Below are 10,421 nucleotides of genomic sequence, written 5' to 3' on the forward strand. Positions count from 1 at the left end.
TTTAAGAGACATCCAGGAATAAGTTACTTTTTAGCCTTCCGCCCTCTTCTAAATGTGGTTGAAATTGGTTGCACTGAAAAGTTATTGGGAGGAAGAACATATGGACAAACAGATACACATGTACTATCAGCTAGGCTTCATTTACCAAGGAAATCAAACTAAAAATATTAGAGTGGATTAAAGTCAACTGACTAGTCAATGAGGAGCATGCTTCTTTTTTATGCTTTCCATTTTAGATAGTTTGCATCCTCTGATGCTGTATTGGGTCTGCATGGCAAAGTTTTGATGGGGAGGCTTCTGTAAGAAGCTGCCAGAAGCTTCCTCTACAACTGATAGTGCCAAGGCCAGATGGCTCCAAGACAAACCCACCTCTGGCCAAGTCCAAGCCCGTCGGGCAGTGGGCCGATCCCAGTCCAAGCCTCTGGGGTGACATATTTAAGAAAGGGGGCAAGCTGTGCAACAGCAGCCAGGAGAGAAGGGTGAGAATATGTGAGAGAAATAGCCCTTAATACACCAAGGTCAGGGAAGAAGAAAGTGAAGGAGGTGCTACAGGCACTGGAGCAGAGATTCCCCTGCAGCCTGTACTGAAGACCATGGTGAGGCAGGCTGCCCCCCTGCAGCTGAAGGAGGTCCAGGGTAGATTAATTATACACCTGCAGCTCACAGAGGACCCCTTGGTGGAGCAGTTGGATGCCCAAAGGAGGCCATGACCCCATGGGAAGCCCACACTGGAGCAAGCTCCTGGCAGGACCTGGAGCCCCATGGAGAGAGGAGCCCACACTGGAGTAGGTTTGCTGGCAGGACTTATGATCCTGTAGGGGACCCACACTGGAGCAGGCTGTTCCTGAAGGACTGCACCCCATGGAAGGGACTCGCACTGGAACAGCTCATGAGGAACTGCAGCCTGTGGGATGGACTCACGTTGGAGAAATTCATGGAGGGCTGTCTCCCATTGGAGGGACTCCACACTGGAGAAGGAGAAGAATGTGAAGAGTCCTCCTTCTGAAGAGGAAGGAGTGGCAGAGACAATGTGTGGTGAACCAACTGCAACCCCCATTCCCTGTCCTCCTGCAGCACTGCAAGGGAAGAGGGATCAAAAATCAGGAGTGAAATTAAACCCATGAGGAAGGGAGAGGTCAGGGATGTTTCAAGATTTGGGTTTCCTTCTTACTATCCTGATTTGTTTTGATTGGTTACAAATTAAATGAATTTCCCCGAAGTTGAGTCTGTTTTGCCTGTAATGTTAATTGGCGAGTGATCTCTCCCTGTTCTCATCTCGACCCACAACCTTTTTGTCATATTTTCTTTCCCTCTGGCCAGGTGGGTACCTGGAGGCCAGTCAGGATCAATGGTCTGAAAGACAGTAAAGCCAAAAATAAATTTGGCACTCCTCAAGATACGTTTGGAACTCAGTGTGCCAAAATCAAGTGATGACAATCAGTTTTCAGGCTTGAAGTAGGAGATAGTTTTTGATTTTTGTTGCAGGAATCACCAAAAACATCTAGCTTGGGTTCAGAGACCAGCTAGGCCAGCATTTTAATACCACACCAGCTCTATACTATTAATACTATTATACTATATACTGCTCAACATTCCTCTTTTTGTTTGTCCTATACCTTTGTCTTACATCATCTCAGTGCCCAGCACCTACATCTGATATCTATATTCATTTGTATTCTTTCACAAATTTTCTCAGTCCCATACATGGCACCAAAGCTCATCTGCTGTCTACCCCAACATCCCAGCTGTCCACAGTCACATAAAGAAACTCATCTCCCACCTGCCTTACACATAATCTTACAGGGCCCCACAACCTTACCACTTTCATCAGGTCATTATGCAACCATTTAAAGTCTACTTTACCTACATACATCTGCTCATGACCCAATGCATAACCCCTTGATATGCAGCTCTCAAATACATGGCCATCTCCCACTTTGGATATGAATATCCCATGGCCTGTTTGGTCTCAAAGACTTCTTTGGAGTCTTTGAGCATTTACATAATGAAATGGTATTGAAATAATAATCATAGAATCATTTTGGTTGGAAGGGACCTTTAAAGGTCGTCTAGTCCAACCTCCTGCAATAATCAGGAACAGCTCCAACAAGGTCAGGTTGTTCAGAGCCCAGTTCAACCTGACCTTGAATGTTTCCAGAATTGGGGCATTCACCACCTTTCTGGGCAATCTGTTTCCAGTGTTTTTACAACAATCCTTGTTGTAAAAAAAAAAAAAAAAAAAATTTAAAAAAAAAATCTTTTTTATATCTAATCGAAATTGACCCTCTTGAAGTTTAAAACCATTACTCCATGTCCTATTGCAACAAGCCCTGATAAAATGTTTGTCCCAATCTTTCTTATAGCCCCCCTTTAAGTACTGAAAGGTCACAACATTTATTATAATACTTATTATAATAATTAATATTTATTACAGTAATTGTTAATACAGCATAGTAATTAGTGATATGTTAATTATTAATCAATATTATATGTATTTTAATAATTACGCTAGTTATTGTAATAAGTAATAATAAATAACAGTAGAACTGTATCTCTGTTCCATAAATTGCACAGGGTTGTGTGTTAGATGAACCCAGTATTGTTTCCATCCAGAACAGGCAGTGATAGTTACAAGTCCAGAGAGAAGACACAAAGGAAGCAGCACTCTCTCAGGTAGCAGCATCTTATACTTCCCTGGAGAAGCTGGCATGACTGAAAGGAGAAAAAGCTATTTCTAACAATGTGTTTGACATACTCCTAACCTTCAAAAACATTCTGAGCTGGATTTTGGCTCACTTGCTCATGCTGAGTCATACCAGTGGGGTTACTCAGGACATTAGACTACTAAATATGAGCAGGAGTATCAGATTCTGTGGGCTGAAATTCTTTGGGATTGGTCTCCAGCCAAAGGTGAATCCATTTACATGTGGCCAAATCTCTCAGCTACCTACATATTGTGAGGACAAAAATAGAATCAAGAATTGCACTCAATTCTCACTAAATCCCCCAAACATTAAAAAAACTCACCACCACCAAAACAGAAACAACCAACCAAAACTTGAAAAACACTACAGTCCTTGTTCTTCAGTCCTTCCTTTTTAAACTACTGCAATGTTTACAGTTAATCCAGAATTCAAATGCCAGGTGAACCAATGAAAAATCAGCAACTGAAGAGCACATCTACAATTCTGTATTGAAGAAAAAAAAAAAAGGTTGAATTCTGACTGAGCTTTGATTGATTGAAAGCCAGCTACTTCTAATGCATAGTGAAAGTATTTCATTAGGGCTGAGTGGATACATTTAGATGCACTGAGCATGGATGACCGTCCATTTTTTAATAAATAAATGTGCTTTGTGCTATTAACTGTTTAAGCACTCACACTTTCCTTTCTATTTCGTTGTAGCTTTAGTCACTTCACGCAATATCAATATTAACTTGATTGTGCAGCACACACATAATATTTTCTCTTCCAACTTCCTATACTGAACCTACCATTACATACTTCTCAAGCAGCCACAGTACAGTTGATGGAGGAACTTTTAACTTTTCCATTACGGTTTTTTTCAAATTACTGTTATTTAACTGTGCAAATGTAATGTTGCATTAACAAAAGGCTTAGTGGTTTTTTTACTGTAATAGAAATAGTATTGAAAACACAGTTGGCCATGCAAATTTTGCAAGCTTTACATAAGAGAATGAGTGGTCCTGAAATTTAAAGTTGAGAGAGCTTGTTAAAGTGAGCAGGAGTCAAGAGCCTAGATTACCCAGGGGTGTTTTTTTCCTAGCTGTTTTAGTGCCCTGTCCTGTATGTCTGCCTCTGACATATGTGTATTACTACTCTCTTTACTGAGTGTTCTATCTGTGGGTTTCATAGCATGTCTTTGGACTAGTGCATCTATGATAAATAGCACATTTTAATGTGATTTAGAAGAGTGTTGTGGCATGTGCTGCACGTGATCTTGGGAAAGGGAGTGGAAGAAGATGTTCTCTCTGCAAGAAATACTCATTTGTCATGTGGTTCTGTGAAACCCACCACTATCGAAGGTCAAGGACTGCACAGTGTCCAGAAATGTTCTCCTAGAAGGGATACACAGTGTACCCAGACCATGATAAATAGTCTCACACCTAGTTGGGCTCCTTTATGTAGACTGAGAAAACAGCATTCATGCTTCTTATTCGCCTTCAGTCTGATATTCAAGAGAAGCCAACCCTACTCAAACTATAGTTTCCATCTTCTCTTTCCTTTCTGCCCCTTCATACTCTTTGTCCATGTTTCCACCTTTTCCCTCTCTCAGCTTCTTGCCACACCCTTCTACCCTTCCTACCTCTTTTCCTCTCTACTGTCTTCCTGTGAAACTCAAAGAGGGCAAAGCATCTTCTTGACACTTCTTGAAGAGGAAGATTTTCCACTGGGATTTCTACAAGACTCGGAGCTGAAAGCAGCTTTTTTTAACCAAAAAATGCCAAGCCAGCAACTGCGGAAGGTAGCATGTGACTACATAGCAATTCTGTAAGATAAAAATCCACAGAAATAGCCAACCAATGAGATAGCAACAGCACTCAGGGAGCAGTGGAAGGAAGGAAGAGATGGAAAGAGCCCTCATTTAATTTCAACAACCGTGGGATGACACAGTGGGGACTGAACCAAGAAGTCTTGGAGAGGAATGTGTTGTATGAACTGGTACAGCACAAATGACTGAGTTTCTTTAGCATCAGCCATAGCAGACCCATATCCTTTACAAGTTGGGTCACATAAAGGATATGTCACAAAAAAAGCATTTGCCAGCAGTATACATTCACACATTGACATTGTCGCATAATTAGAATATAAAATAAATGGCATAACAGATGCTATCAACATGTCTACCACACTGTATCCATGGTGCCAACTCCTTCTCCAAGGGGAGCCTCACCCAAGCCATGCTGAGACAGCCTGAAACACAGGCATGTAGAAACCACCCTCTAAGGAAATATACACACAAAGTTCTGCAGAAAGGGCCTCCACTCTTTCAACATTTGTAAGATTTTACGGGAAATCTGCAAGTGTGAACGACAACAAGAAAAAGAAAATTGGCTAGCACCCAAAAAATAAAAAACCAACAAACTTTGGCAGATAATTTTCTGAGTTGTCATGTTTTCTGTGGGAAAAGAGTCAGCTCTTTCAAGCTAGGAATAAAAATAATAATTCTGTTCAGCTCCTTTAAACAGCAGGGAATTCACAATCCAAAGGGAGAGGCCTTTACACCACAAAACCCTTGCCGTATCCAGTACTAACTGGCTTCTGCAGAGGCACGAGGAATCCCTCAGTGCTACAGAGTACCTTTTAAGACAGTGTTTTTACAGCCCCCCCCCGGTCTAAATCTCCACCAGAGCTTAGCAGCACAGAACTTGCTCACCTCCTCCTGAGATTCAGGGGTTATTCCCCCAAGCAGCATTCTACCAAAGACATTTCCTTGAAATAGCACCCAGCTTCCATAGCTCATGTCTTGCTCTACCCAGAAGCAGCCTTTTATCCCAGTTGTTGCTTTTCAGGTCTTTAGTTGCAGCTGGGGGCCTTGTGCTTCCCTCCGTTAACACCCTGTGCCCCTGGGAGGAGCTGCTGCATGCTGCAGCCCGGCTTCCTGACCCATGGTCCCAACAAGCCAAGCATTGTGCTCCCCAGCTGGTACTTCTGTCTTTAGGCTAAGGCTTGTTGACTTTGCTAGATAAATTGTAGGTTGACTTTAGAGACAGGACTACCGCTATATGCCTACGCTCCCTGGTACATGTCCTTTGTTCTTAAGGCAAAGCAGGAAAAGAAAATGTGGCCATTTGCCACCTACACCTGGCTGACTGAGCTACAGCCCATCCACCTGACAAAAGAAAGTCCCAAACAAATGACTGACAAATCTACACTTATCACCCAAATGAGATATGGGAAGTAAATGACAACAGTCTCATTGTCTGCAGAGAAAGCTGACCTGCACATATATGAACACACGACTGACATTTTCTGGACAGAAACACAGAAAAGCAGCAAGTTTTTTATGACTCTTTTTATGTCAGGGCATCCATACTCAGCAGTATGGAAGGCAGAAGGACCTTGTGCCATGTGATCATTCCCATTGCAAGAGTCTCCTTGCAGTGGTTCACAACATCCTGAAATTATGAACTCCCAGGCTGATGTTTTTCAGACCTAGTCTCTTACCCAAGGATGGATTTTTATGGTTTTGGTTTTATTTTTGAAAGCTTGAGCAAGCAAGGGTTTGGCTGTTTAAGATACTTGGGACTTGGGGAGTGCTTTATGATTAGTGGAAGAAACAATTTGTGCCTTTTTTTAACAGTTCCAGTGCAGAAATTACCATGGATAGTGAGTTGAAAGGCGAATAATGTGAGGCAAGATTTGTAGGAAGAAGCAATATCTTTTATTAAACTGAAAAATATATCTGAAAGAACAAAACAAAACAGGCTTTCCAGAAATATGGGCTTGCATGCCCAAAAGTCTATCCAGACTTTTAACTATATACTGTCAAATAACGGATTGTATTTCTCCCTACAAATCTCCTCTTGTTTATGTCTTTAGCCCATCAGAAGTTAAGTCTCTTGTGGTGAGGACATTACCCAGAGAAGCAGAAAACATGCAAACATGGTTGCATTGAGTTGGTCTTCCTTTAGCTAAATCACAGGTCCTGGAAAATACTTCTTGAAAATGCTTCATGAAAATGCTTGTGTTTCAATACTGTGCAGAGAATAATCTTTGTGTAGGCAGGGCTCCACAGATTTCTATACATCGCTGTAGGTCAGGTCTCAAGCCAGATAAAAGCACTTGAAAGACTCTCACCAAACTCAGTGGCCTCTGAGCCATGTCCCCTCAACAGCCAAGTCACTAAGGCATCCCTTTCCCTCACTTGCTCTGTATGAAGTGTCCATGCACTTCCCCTGCCACTGTTTATCAGTTGTACTGCAGGGATGGTACAGAGCCCTTGCTGAGACCAAGGCCTGTTGTGATAGATTGATAGATGCTCTAGAAAAGGATCTTGAGAAAGTATTTCAAGCCACTGACAGCAGGTGCTAGACAAACACTCATCACATTGACCAGAGAGGAGCCTACAGCCCACCTACTATTTAAAAACGATGTCTGTGATGCATTTGCAGGGTCTCACTTAACAAAAAACATGAGACAGTTTAAAGTTTGCCACTACCTGATCTCTGCTAGCCTTTGCAATGTTAATAGTCTCTGCCATTAGCTTCTTTTTTGAAGCAAGATTTTTCTCCTGTAGCTCTTTTATCAGGCAGAGGATGATCAGGAGGTTAAAAAACACATTATTAGCATTAATGACTATTATTATTTATACCCATGTACAAGCTGCACAAGTATAGGAGAAGACACAGTCCATTTCCCCAAAGAGCTCACAAATCTTATTTATGATAAGGAATCACAGACCATGTATCAATAGTAGAAGAGGAGAGTGGGGAATAAGGAGAACTGTATTAAACAAAAACCTCTTCTGCAGCTTGGGTGAGATACTGTCTCCAGGGGCCTGCTTCCTCAGCCAGAAAATATGGATACAGGGGTTTTCTCTGCAACAACACTCTCCACTATACCAAGGGGTTCTGTGGTGTTTCTTTTTGCCCTCTCTTCTTCCCAGGAACTTATTAATCCATGGCCCAAAGTCCATGACAGCGATACACAAGTGGCAGCATCCAGAATGACAGAAATTACCGGGTTTTGTACAGTTCTTTTCACTTGTTGATCAACAGCTCATTGTTACTATTTTACAAGTGGGGAAACTGAGGCATGCAATGGTGCAATAGGTTTCCCTAACGTCACCTACTTTTATATCCACAGAGAACTCTGAAATAGATCCTGAAGGTGTACTTCTCCCAGAGTGGATCCATTTATTCTCTGAGCAGTGTCTTCCACCAGTAGAACCATTTATTGCCAAGAGAACATACAGAAAGATAAGAGAGGTGTAGCATACGTGCTACAGTTTTTCCCACCAACAGCAAAGTCAACAAGCATAGTGAACTAATTAGACTAGCAGACATTTCTATTGTAAGTAGCCTCAGAAGTTAGCATCTTAGAGAGAGAGGGCAGACCGGTGGTAAATGCAACTTCCACTGACTTGGAAAACTTGATTTTACTACAGTATTTCTGGGCCCAAACATTTAAAACACTATTGCATATGATGTGGAAATTCCATGAGGTCCTAGAAATTCTGAAATGCAGAGTACAAGTCCTTCCTTGGTCACAAATTTCATGGGTCAGTTTAGGCATTAAGGGAGCTTGTATGGAGCTTTATTTTCTCATTGGTTAAAATGGGGAAAACAGAGCACAGATGAGAGTATTCTGAAAAATCATTAAAATGTTCATGCTGTATAAGGAATTGGAAAATATATAAAAATGCATTTAATCTGTGCAACTTTCCCTCTCAGTGCAATTTCATTTCAATAAGTGCCCTGGAGAGGTTACACTTTGTAAGTATCTTGTAAAACTGAGACTGCTGCATTGGATCCTCAGTGATCTCAGGGCAAATGCAAGACTGAACAATGACTCCATATCTGGCTATGCGTGATTCCACCTCCCCAACAACTTCACTTGAGAAATCAATGAAGCAAAATATGGCATATTTTGGGGCTGTAAGGGAAGCAAGTTTCTTGTGGTTTTACACTTAGAAAACAAGAATCTAATAGAACCATCCTTCAAGTTAAGCAGAAGAGATTTGCTACTAAAGGCAGAAGGTGACTGTGCTTGCCATGAAGCTGTCGGTGGTCACAACTGTAAGAAGGTCATAGCAGAGATATTTGTAGTTAGCTGCTAAATTTATTCAATACTTTTAGGGTCAGATTAGATGGACTGAAGTTACCCCAAGGTCGAATTTCTCTATGGTGCAGACAGTAAACTTATAAATTCAAGCTCAGTTTTTGACCAGACACATATTTCAGAGTCCCCAGTACTCTGTTTGCCTGAACACGCTTGGTGAGTCACTGGGTCAACAGGCATGTTTATGCAAGCATCCAGTTGGCACTCTGAATGCCAGCCACAGGGACAAGATGCAAATGTGGTGCAAAACTGGTCTCAAGACCAGTTTTGTAGCAGTGCAGACATAACTTCAGTTTAACTTGTGAATCTCTTGTGCTCCCAGAATGCTTGTTTCCTACTCCTAATAAGAAGCATGTTCTTTATCAGGCTATTGTCAGAAAAACAGGTCTGGAAATTGCATTGTGCTGGACCTTGCTTCAGTATCAATGAGCTTAGCTTCAATATTAAAAGAGAAAAGACTGCTCTGAGTTACATCAGGAACTGATTTAAAGACTCATTTGCTCCTTCCCAGATGCTTTTCTTTGCCAAACAGAGCCTGTCTGAATTGGGAAGTTTGACCCTATACAGACAGCTCTTGGACAGACTTATGCAGATAGCATACATCTCTGCAAAGGAAAACTTGTGTTGTTTTTCACAGAGAAGATCCAGACTAGGACTGTAATCAGTATAATAGAGATTGTAATGGACGTGCCAAGAACAAATGGACAAAAGGTTTCTCTGGCCCTCCAGAGCGTAGTTGACACATGCAGACATTGCAGCCCAACATCAGTGAATCAAGGATGGTATGTCCTAGAAAATGCACTAATGTGTGTCTTACAGCATCTTTGCTATACTACCAGCTGCAGGTCAAAGGAAACTGATCTTCTAATGCTAGAAAGAAAGATATTCAGAACATATAATCAGTCTTTCCTCTGCCCTCTGCACTGAGCATCTTTGTTTCTGTGTTCACAGGTACCTTGGCAAAGGCAGAAGTACATCAGCCCCTTATTCTGTGGCTTTCCCCTTCACATTTGGTAGGGGCTTATCTGAAAACTGTCTTGCAGAGGAAGGCAGGGAAAAGAGGCCATCTGCATCTTCAGTTGTCAGGCTATTGTAGACAGGGGCAGGGAAGGTAGAGATTTAGATGACAGCTGCCCGCACAAGCGGCAGATGAGTGAGGAACTTGACGATGGAAAATAATGCAATGGAAATAGAAAAAAATTATTAGAAAATAGGCCATAACTTCAAAAGAAAAGTGATCTGAATAACCAACCTCAGTGGTCTCTTATGTTGGGCATTAGCTTGGATCTCTAAAACTATGCTCCAAATGGATTCTGAACTTAGAGAAGACTCCTACATTTCCTTTCCTCTGGTTTCTTTCTAGGGGTTATGAAGTGAAACCTCCCTGACATCTTTCCAGTGAGCTCTGTGGGTCTTTGATCTAGGATTTCCTCATGCTGCTCTGCCTATACCAGCTGAATAGGTAGCTCCTCAGGTCCAACAGCACTACTGAGGATGCTGGATGTCAACACTTTGAGCATTACTGTGCTGGTGGCTCTGATCACCTTGCATTCCCAGGATGCTACATCCCCCATGGAAGTCAGTCTCACTTGATTTGGGTGACAGAGAGCTCCCAAC

This window comes from Corapipo altera, unplaced genomic scaffold, assembly GCF_003945725.1.
Source record: "Corapipo altera isolate COAL_440 unplaced genomic scaffold, ASM394572v1 61, whole genome shotgun sequence".
NCBI classification, from domain to species: Eukaryota; Metazoa; Chordata; class Aves; order Passeriformes; family Pipridae; genus Corapipo; species Corapipo altera.